Raw genomic sequence first — 12330 nt, 5'->3', positions numbered from 1 at the left:
GCTATGACATTGTGCCATCGTGTAAAGTTTCATGTCTCGTGATTATCATTATAATTATGGGTTTATACTAATATAGATATACTACATTGTGTTTAATCTAGGGGCTTAACATCAAAAGGCTTGTTAAATATAAACTTGCAAGGTGAGACATTCGAATTTTCTCATAACTTAGATTTATGTGAGACAATTGATTTTCCAACACTGTCATGATGCTTTTCCAAAACCATCAAACTCATGACGGATAGTTTAAATATTTTCAAAGGATTTAAACTACATTACAGTGATTAAGTCTCTGTAGACTTACGGGATGGTTACTACTGGTATTGTGGGGTTTTGTATACAAGGCTTGCCTACTGGGCTATTACACGTTACTTATTGGACAAGTGTTAGCTAGTAAGTAATATGACCACAGTCACAGATACGGTCGAGTGACAAGTACCTTTCGGTAATTTGTAAGCAGGCAGATGTAAAAACATCTTAATGTTGTAACTGTAAAATGTGTCATTTATAAATGAATGTACTCACCAGTATTTCCTGTTGATCAAATATATTTAAACATGTTTCAGGTGACTTGTTAGAGACAAAGGAATGATGTCTGCGGGCTTTCAACTTAAATAAGTGGCTTGTCACCCGAATAAATAAATGTGTTTTGTGAATTAGGGTTTATCCCTATAAAACTTATGTTTGTATAAAAAATTGAGTTTTTATCCAAGTTTATGAAATAAGAATTATGATGTTTTTATAACTCTGATTAATTTTCCTAACTACGGTTCTGATGAAATATTCCGTTGCAAATTATTTTAATAAACACCAATACCATCACTCAACGTTCGCGGCTCCCCTCCTGGGGTATAGGGGTCGGGGGCTGTGACACTGTGGCTATACGATAGGGCATTAGACATAGTGTTCTAGTTAGCTATAGCTTATTTGTTAAATGTTTAGGTTGCATTATATAATTATGTGAGCCTCTACTTGATTGTTTAAACGCACTTACTATTACTGTACTGCTGATTTTATTTACACCTCATGAACACAAGTACACACACAAGTCCAAGGCTTAGGCCTAAAACAAGTTTTCTCAAAAGCAATTTCAAGCAATTTTCAAATTCGGTGTTCCGATATTTCATCTTCTTAAAGACCGTGTCCCCTTTGTGATAAGGATATGGTTGCTCTCCTTAGGATGTCACACAAGTCATGGTGGTTCGTGCGACGTGTGACTCCGACCCTCAATGTTTTACAATGTGTTTTAACTAAAAGTTTGACAAGTCGTGGTGATACACGAATAACCAGCTTTTGGTTCTATTTAATTAGGCATTTTGATTTATATGTTTTAACTGAAAGTCTGTCAAGTCGTGGTGATACACGAATACCCAACTTTTGGTTCGATTTGATTACACATTTTTATTTTTATTAGAACATACAAATAATGATGATTCATACAACGTGTGATTCCAAAGACTTAATTGTTCATATTACGGTTTTGAAAAGTCATTGGGTTTTGTGAATAGTCAAGTTCTTAACTCGTTTTCTGTGGTTTTATATTCACTGAAATTTCTAAAAGTCGTGCTATTACAAGAATTGTCGAATTTCAAGTTGTTTTTTTTATTTATATATTCATTTACTGTTTCGGGTTTAAAATTTAAAATTCGAAAAGTCATGGTGATACATGAATAGTCAATTTTCAATACTCATTTCCTCGTGTGTTTTAAAATTGAGAATTCAAAAAGTCATGGTGATGCATGAAATGTCGATTTTCAGTTCATTTTCCTTATATAATTCGTTTATTATTATGGTTTTAATTGAAAATTCGAAAAGTTATGGTGGTACATAAACACCCGATTTTCGATTACATTTCATACTTATATTAAGTTGTACTAATTCCATGTTTTTATTTCAAAATTTGATATATATTTTTTTCAAATATTTATTCCAAGATTAATTAGATTATTATTGAAATGCAAAAACTCATAAGCATTTCAATTTTGATTTCAACTTTTGCTTCATGCGATTTCATCTTTATTATTTATAAAGATTGATTCCGATTTTAGGAATCTTTTATGTAAAGTTTCTTTTAATTTTTGATACGAATTTCATATTTACGTTCCGTGTCACACTTCGTAATATGCCTTCTTGCTTTCCTCGACGTTGCCCTCGAAACTCAACCCACAAAACGACAACCCAAATCATCAAGAAATTGACCATCGCAATCCCGACCATGACAAACCAAGATTCATTACCAACCACAACAATAGATTCAAACCTCAAAGCTATACCTAAGTTAACTCTTGAATACTCAAACCCAACCAAGATATTTACACGAGAACCCACCCTTTGTATGACACTTAAGATTCCTCCACTCCGCTTCCGCAATGTCAAAATGTCCCAAATAGTGTTAAATTCGGCCAACTCATTAACTTTTGTCTCATAACTATGCATACCTTTATTCCCACGACCTGTTACCCAACCATTTACCCCCCACCTTCTGCCTTACCTCATGCTCGAACTTCAAACTCGCTGCTATTGCAGTAACTCGAGCACACCTGTTATAAGGCCTAATTTGTTTCTGCCATACAAAACCTTACTCCGTGCTCCTCGACCTCTCAAAGGTTTAGTTGATTTTCGAATTCAATACTTCGCCCTTTCAAATCTGTTACTAATTCTTGCACTATTTTCCACATTTAGTCCTTTTACAGACAACCTTTTTCGTGAAATTTCAAATCTTTTTTATTTTAAAAAGATCATTAATAAGTATATATCATGTAGTTTTTGCATCAAGAGAACTTTACAAAAATTCAATGGTTCATTTTTATCACTATTATTATTACTGTTACTATTATTACTATCAATACCTTATTATTATATTATTATTTTTTTACTATTACCCCTAATATTATTAATACCATTACTATTATTATTATTATTATTATTCCAATAAAACTATTAAAATCAAATAAAATATTTCGCTTTAAACAATTCTTAAGCCGGGAGGCTATTATATTACCATCAACGAGTTATGTTATCTAGCGACCTCTATTTTCCTAAAACGTCACCCAATCGGGAAATCCTTTACATCGAAAGTTTTCTAACTATCTAAGTATATATGCAAAATTATTATCATAATTTTCCTTTGAGTTTTAAATATCGCGTCCTTACAAACGATTTTCACAAACAATGTCATCAACCATTTCTTTTCCCTCCTTTGTCAACGCCAACGAGTTTCGGATTAGTAAACCATACCACCGCACCATAATAGCCTTCGTACCACAAAACCCCTTTTCGAGAAAACGGGTGTCGCAGGTTACTTTTTTGCTTTCCTCTCTTTCACATGTTATAGATATTTTTCTATTTTGGCATTTTCATGAAGTTCTATGTATCAAGTTCTTTTCAAAAGTTTGTCTATGAAGTTAATATCGAGCTTGATTATTCTTTAATTAGTGAACTATTCCCATTCATAGATACATTCTGAAGCAGTTTACTTTGTTATTTCAATCTCGTGGTCTATAACCAATTTCCCCATAAACATAATCGTTTAAGTGGAAGTTGGAGACTAAAAGCATTTTATACACATGTTGAGTTTATTTTTGTTACACGAATGGTTTGGTCATATTGTTCTATTTCCGCTCAATGTTTTGTTCAAGATCATTTTGTTATTCATAATCCCAATGTTTTACAAACTTGAGATTAATATTTTAATTCGATCTTGAAATTTCGATTATTTTGTTCTCAATGTTTTACCAATTTGAGGTCGGTGTTTTACTTTGATCTCGAAGTTGTAGTTATTTTTTAATCTCAGATGTGGCCCTTATTTACATTGATGTTTTCATTTGTTTATCGAGTCATCATTGACTCCAAGAACTTACTTGATTCTTTTATTAAAGTTTCGTTATTATTCTCGGACCCAATGCTTATCGACTTACGTGTTTACATTTTGTAGCTAAATGCTACGTTTACTTAACATGTTCTCAACTTTATTATGTCATGTTCATGATTTCAATTGATGTAATCCGTTATTCTAATTATTCCATATAACTCAAGAGTTTCGCGCATTTTGCTTGGTAAACATCATTTGTATCTTTAAAACTTCAATGATTTCATATTCTCACTTATCCTTGACCTTAAGGATTGGTTTCTCTATTTTATTAAATTTTGATCTGTATAGTTCATCGTTCTTGAAAGTTTTCATATAAGGACTTATTATATTTTAAACCCACACAATGGGACGGATTATGTGGTCATCCGACGATAAGGGTAATTATGGGTCGACACGTAATTATCCAAGTCATCGCATGGAAGACATAATAAGTACGTTGTGTGCAATAACTTGAAACCCAAAATGATGTTGAAAGACAGGACAAATGAAATATGATAAGGGTATGGTGGATACGCCGTTGGTACATCCTATATATAAGTGTCCTTACCATAGTCCCTTTTGTGGCGTCTTTCGGGTCATTCAAAGATCGACGTTATTATTATTATTATTATTAATTTGTGTTTATAAAAATTGTTAAAATTTTAAACAACTCCTCATATTAGTTGTTTTCATTTAAAATTTTATTTTTATTTTAATTTCGGGACGAAATTTATAAAAGTTGTGAATCCTGTAACATTCTTTACTTTTCAAACTTGAAAACCCAGCCCGTTTCAAATTTTTCGGGTTTTGTTTATAAATATACACATATATTGTTCGTTTCATGTATGTTACGTGTCATTCGTTATTTTTATTTACCCTTTTATCATTAAAGATATATTTCCGATGATTGACGTTCAACATTTGCTCATTTTCTTTCCATTATTTTAGAGCAACTAACGAAACTCCGAAGATTTAAATTCATTGTTAAGTCAATTTCCAAACTTTACGAGTATTATGCGGAAGTATTCAAATAATATAGATTCTATTTCATTTTATAACTCTTCGAAGTGTAAGGTTTAATATGAAAATATAAAATAAATCCTAATCTAATACATCTTGAAAATACAGGGGCTGCAAGTGTAAGATTTACAAAGTAATATCCCAACCCAGCCGTCCCTTCCTCCTCGTTTTCCCGTCGTCATTCCGGTTAGCCGGAATTTAATTCCGGCGATGGCTCCGGCCTCACCAACACACCCCCGAATCTTGTCATTTGACTCGCTTGAATTTTGTAACGGCCTTAGACTTCAATAATACGCGTTAATCATAAGTTATAAAATATAACAACGTCAAATAACGAGCCCGTTAATCCCGTAACATACCCAAAAACCGCTGGAATTAACGAAAAACCCATTTAAGGCCATTAATCGTTATATACTTGAATTGACAGTATAAAAAGGGCCTAAACCTCAAACTAAACTCATTCAAAAACTTCAGTCTCACTAATAAACTATTATATACATATTAATCCGCAAAGGTTCGTTCCGGCCAAACCTTTGTTCTCCGTTAATCCGTAACATCATCAGGTAATGTTTATATGAATTTGATTCGTCTTGAGCCATAGAACAAAACCCCTACCATAGGTTAAACAAACATTAATTAGTTTCAGAGAATTTAAGCCTAGGGTTTCTAGTGAGGATGAAGAACATGAAGTATTAATATATGTATTTTTATTTCTGTTTATCTAGCAAATATTAAGTTGGTTCACTGGTTGAGTTACTTGAGTTTGAACCCGGGTCAGCTCATAAACTTTTTGCTGTTTTATTTTTTTTAATCTTTTCTTTTATATATTAAAACAATAAAATTCTTAAAAATTATTTTAAATCAATATATATTTGTTTTAACCAAATAAAATTCTTATAAAATAAATATAAATTATATTTCACAATTTCCCCTACTAAACCGACTTCCAAACTCGTTAAAACACCAATGTTAATTCATTTTCGTTAATATTGATTTGTTAACTTAAACCGTTAAAACCGTTCGTTAGCTTTAACCTCGTTAATATAATATTATACTATTATTGCATTTGTTAATCTTTATAATACATCAACGTAGTCGTTTTTGATATAAAAATTCTACCCTTAAAATCCGTATCCCATAAATATTAAAGTTCACGTATTAATAATAAATTATTAATTAAATCATATGTAAATAAGATATTTCGTTAAATCATTAAAATTAATTTATATCATGATTCGTTAACGTTAACTTGTCAAATTTAATTAGTTACTTTTAATTCGTTCGTTGAACTTTAATTTGTTAACTTCTAAACCATTAAACCTTGATTCGGTAATGTTAATTCATAATTCGTTAAACTTTATTTCGTTAACTTAAAAACTCGATATCTTTTTAATTCATTAATTTTAATTAAATAACTTAGTCATAGTTGTTCGATATAAATTCTCATTTAAAATCCGTACAACATAATATCGCAACTCTCACGTTAGTGTTAAGAGTATAATATTAAAATAATCCACGCATTAAGATAATAAAATATATAACGCGACATCTTTAAAGCTAAATAATTAACCCGTATAATCCCGTTAGTTAATCCTTAAATATTTGTATTTATTTTATTTATAGTTCGAGAATTTCAAACTTTTCGAGTTCTTTAACGCACTTTTGGTTGCTTCGGTTTCGTTATCATGCTTTTGGTTTTCATTGCAACGTTTATCTTCACATTCGAGGTGAGTTTCTCACAACCCTTTTTAGAACATTTTCATATTTTGGGGTAGCATATGTATCTAATACAAATTCAAGTATTACAATTTCGATTACAAACTACAATTCACTATATGGACTTGTGTGTTACTTGATTACTTGCTAGAATTTACCTGCACGTGGTAGCCTCTATAAGTATGATCATACGCCCCCTATGCACTCAGGTTCATTTGTATCGAATGGTAAAGGGCCTCATTATCCGAGTACGTTGGTTGTTACCAACTGGAAAGGACCTTACTTGCGTGATTACCCGAGTACGTTGGTTGATACCAACTGGAAAGGACTTTACTTGCTCGTTTATCACTTGTCCATGAATTGTATGATTTTTACGTATTATATCAAACTGTGGGAATCTCACCAGCTATGTTCGTAGCTAACTTTATTTTATACATATGTTACAGGTGTAAAGATATGAGGATAAAAGTTAGAAGACACATAGCATGCCTATAGGATATTCAAAGAACAACTTATCATTTGTTACAACTTGTATTATTTGATAAACTTGTGTTACATGAAGATTTAAATGAAATAATGTTATTATGGTCACCTAATAGTGTCACGTGTGTTTGAGCAATCTGTATGTCACACTCAGGCGTTTCCGCTTTAGCCGGGGTGTTACAAGCTCTGTCGTTATAACTGCGACGAAACAGGTCACTTTGCTAGGGAGTGCACAAACCCAGCTGAACCTGCTGATGATGTAAAGATTACTGAAATGTATGATGGAGAAAGCAGTGGGAAAAGAAGTGACAAGAGGCCGGTGGGTCAAAACTACTCCTCAGGACAAAGTGGTCCACGAATTGGCCGGGGAGGATCAAGCAAAAGGAACTCTAACCCTAGGGCCCTTATTACATAGTCTGCTGAAAGTTCTAAGCAAGATTGGGAAGGCCAATTCAAGGACATCAAAATACAAGTGTCAAGGACATCAAAATACAAGTGGCCTTGGGCTTAATACATCAAAATACAAAGACAAGTCCAAAACATATACAATACAAAAGACTAAACATAATACAAAATGAGGCCCAACAAATGTTACATCAAAGGAGTTCTCAACCCTAGAACGCTTTAAAAGTTTGTAAGAACCATCTTCCCACTTCACAAGAGCTCTATCAATATCTTCATAATAAAATCATTCTTTGATACAAACTAAAGGTTTTTCATCTCAATATCATTTTTAAATTTCAAAGAAATTTCATTAAGCAGTGATGCTTCTTTTATAGATGGAAAGATTTTCTTCTTACCAATAGAATAGATTTGATATGAAACTTCACTCACTGAAAAAACCTCGTGACTATTAAACTTTTCAACTTCCGACCGATCACTAAGAAAAAATACAAACCCTTCAATACCCCCATAATACTTCTATTCAATAACATTTGCCATCGGATTTCACAAACTAATTCCGATAGTGAACGATTAGGTTAGGGTTTGTAAAGAAAATAATCAATTAACAGTGGTTATATAAATAACAAAATAGATTCTCAAAAGTTGTTCCAATGCAATTATAAGCTGGATTCCCAAACGATGGCAACAAAGTTTTTAATATTTGCCAATTTAAATCATTCATAAGAATAAAAAATGCTATAAATATTAATAAAAAAGATAAATTACTATATATGTAAGAAAAATTTAAATATATATCATTTGTAAAATAATATATAAATATTATAAGGAAAATACGAACTACTATATATGCAAGAAAAAATAAATATATACATATTATTAATAAAAAAAGTATTTGTTTTTATTCAAAACGTTAAAAAAATAACATAAACATTAACATGTTAAAAGTATTACGTACTAGGAAATTTTCAAATGCTAACAACAATCCCATACAAAACGACTATAAGTACAAAAACTATAGTTAAACACCAACCAAACTATAAACCTATGTTAGTCTAAAACAAGCACACAACAAGCTCATACAAACAAACTAACAACCCTAAAGTTAAACTCCAACTAAAACATACTCTCAATCCAAAGACCTCAACTATAAACTTCAACTACAACTAACTATATATAAACATATTAATCACAATTGAAAGATCCCAAAAGCTAAAAAAATATAATTAATCTAACAACAACTATATGCATGCTATATCAACCAAAACTCAATCGGTTGAAAAATCAAACAAATAATTAAAAATATATAATTTGCAAAATGATTAAAACCAAAAATCTAAATAAACCCGCGTAATACGCAGGCTAAAAGTTAGTTAAGAGGGGAAGAGGCACTAGTATGGGTAAGGTTTATAGGTAGTTTACTACATGGCAAACCCACCCCTAACTATGTGGGGTGTTTGTCAAATTACAATCTATGGCAAAGGTTTACCGTGTGTTTATAATAACCATTGGAGATTTCTAAAGAAATTAAAACATCCATTAATACTCAATTTTTTATATATAAATACCACTAATTTTTCATCATTTTTATTCACTCAAACATTTCATCACTAGGATAGAGCCCGCGTGATACACGAGTGATTAAAAAAATAAAAAATCATGGGTTATAACATAATTAAAAGGGTTCGTGTCCCATATTATGTTTAGAAGAAGAGATGATAAAATAGGAAACTGCTCACATGACATTTATGTAACATCTTATGTAAAAGCCCTAGAATGATGCAATGTAGAAAAATCATCTTGCTTTAATATTAAATTATACACTTTTGACCCGTAAACTCGTAATACCTCTGTAAAAAAAAATTCAGCAAATTGATCAAAATATGAAAACCAGTTATTATTTCTTAGGTAGTAACTAACTTGAGATAATTAGAAATTGTTAATATATAATTCTAAGAAAATTATAATTGGTTTATTTAAGTTAATTAATAATATTAATGAATGCATTAATTGTCATATGATTTAACATAAAAATGTATTAAATTGAAGGAGTGGTAATTAAAAAATTATTTAATTAGGTGAAATATATATAAATGAAAATTGATTAGTTGGCATCCCATTTGGATGGTTTATTTGAAGGACATGTGTAAAACATGTATTGCTTTAATATATTAGTTAGATTAGATTTTATCATTCAACCTTTACCATTTTTATTCACTCAAACCTCCAATAGCAAATTTCTCAAATGATGATCTCGGGATATTCATCTAGAGGACGAAGACATATATTTGGCCACACGATCATCTAGAGGACGAGGTGAAGAAAATCAGTATAACCCGCAAACTAGAAATTGCGGAAATATATAATTGGCAAAAGGATCATCTAGTTTAGATGTTCGTATTTTAATTTTTTTGGTTTTGATCGTCATATTTTATTTCCGGTTTTCAATTATGTAATATTTTTAATTTTAATGAAATTTTAATTTTAATCACATTTAATTGTTTTATTTATTTTCAAATTTTAACAAAAAATAAAAAAAAAGTTTTAGGATACTTATGGGTAGGTGTTTCCAGTTATTTTGAGGTTTGTGGGTAGTTAAGAGTATAAATGAAATAACGGTGTATGATTGGCCGGTACATGGGTAGTACCCATGAGAATAGTTTTGAACATAAATCTTAATTTACTACTGTTATTATCTTAACTAATATATACCAATATAGAATATTTCTGAAGATTCTCCGGGTAAGATATAAAGCAGGGCTGTTAAAAAAAAGAGAAAAAAAGATATAAAGCAGGAATTAAATGCAGACTTTAAGTCTTTAGTATTTGCCATGAATTCATTTCGAAATTTATAAGAAACGGCAAAGATTACATGACATTGGAAACCGATCCCGTAATTCTAATTTTAATTCTAATTCGCCCATTTGCAAATCCTCCATCACCAATCACGATTAATCCTCAAGGTAAACAATTCTAAATTTCTGCAGTGGATCATCGATCTTCTGTTAATCTGAATTATAAACCCTAGCTAGTTTCACATTCGATGTACTTCATTGATTCAGTTTTCTGCAAATTAATTTTTATCAACTATTGAGTAATTAAAAATGTGTGATAATGTTCACCATTATCTTCATTGTTATAATGTTTAGTTCTTGGATCGATCTTAAGAGCATGCAACGAGCATGGATCGATCTGAATTTTTGTTCTACGGGAATCTTAGAGTTAAACCGTTGTTTCACTAATCGGTGTACTTTGTTGATCCAGTTTTCTGCAAATTTGGATCGATCTTAAAGACATGTAGTCATGTTTGTCATAATCTTCCGTTGCATTTGGCATGGATCAATATTAATAGCATGTAGCATCATAATATTCAGTTTTAATTAATGTTTCAAAATCTACAAAGAAGCATACAAATAGCACGATTAGTAAGCGTACTTTTTTTTTTGAAGAAGTTTCCAATTGTTAAAACCTTTCAAGGGGACCTAAAAAGTTTAATAGATGCTTAGAGTGCTTAGGAGATATATCTTGTTCTTTTTGGGTTGGTGACATGCAATAACTTAACTTTCTTAGTATGTAAACGGAGTATTGAATCACAGGAAACGATAAGTTTTGTGACAAGCATAGGATTGAATTGCGGTGGATGACCGGGTGATTGGAAAGGATTGTTGGGGTAATTTTGGATTGTTTGGATCCATTTCTTTGAAGAGAGTTTAAAAATTTTTATGTTTGATTTGGTTATATTTTTTGTTGTTTTTATAGAGGTTAAACTAAAATAAATTAATTGAAGTTACCTTTTACCAACCATCCAACGTGCGGCAACGATCAATTTTTTTGGATGAGTGAAGAGTGGGGGATCGTCACTCCCACCATGCAATTTTGCGTTGTAAAAGAGGGTGGCGTGGTGTTTACCGCACCATGGCTCCTGCCACTTCATCCCCGCATATTCATCACGCACGTATAAGGGACACACTTAGTGTGGTTTTTAGATCCTTTTCTATTACTTGAAACATTTTGATCGTGCTACTTTATAGTACAATATTTAAGTATTATTACATTAAATGATTTTACTGATACACATTAAAAAAATTCAGGTCATAGAAATACAAAACCGGATTGAAAGCATTAATTGATTTCTGACTCTAGCTATATCCAATGGTTGCAGATTGTACACAGTGCATGTCAGATGGATTCGATGCATAATCGAACAAGTATCATTGAAGAGGAAGAAGAACGAAATGAAGATGGAGACCGCAATTTGCCGGAGGATCTCATTCACCACATTCTGACTTTCCTTGACATGAAATATGTTGTTCAAACAAGTAAACTGTCACACAACTGGGAGCATTTCTGGAAATCAACAGACTATCTTAATTTGAATTGTAGCGAATTTCGTACACAGTCTTTGTTTTCAAAATTTGTGAAGCACATCATTTTTAATCGAAGAAATGATGTTGAACTTTCTAAGGTTCAGCTTACACTAACAGGATCAACCAGCCCCTCGGTTGTTAGAAGCATTGTAAAGTATGCATATCAGCATAATGTTAGGGAACTGAACATGAAATGGTTCGCTAGGAAATTCTTTCAGTTCCCCGAATGTATGTTCAGTTCTGAAACCCTGAAACATCTCACCCTTGCAACCAGTGATCAATCTTTCTATCTACACAACACCAGCTGCATACCAAAATTAGTTTGGGATTTTCCAGTTTAGAAACTGTGTTTTTGAGTAATATGCATTTTGGTGATAAAGGAGATGAGAGCGTTGACCTCTTTTCCAAGTGTCTTAACCTAAGGGATCTCACTTTACACAAGTGTTACATGTCTGGCTTAAAGATCTTCCACATTCGTGCTCCAGAACTTTC

This window comes from Bidens hawaiensis, unplaced genomic scaffold (assembly GCF_021521415.1).
Source record: "Bidens hawaiensis isolate Kalapana, Puna unplaced genomic scaffold, B.hawaiensis_p1.1 tig00033175_1, whole genome shotgun sequence".
Lineage (NCBI taxonomy): Eukaryota > Viridiplantae > Streptophyta > Magnoliopsida > Asterales > Asteraceae > Bidens > Bidens hawaiensis.
This window is presented reverse-complemented; position numbering follows the sequence as displayed.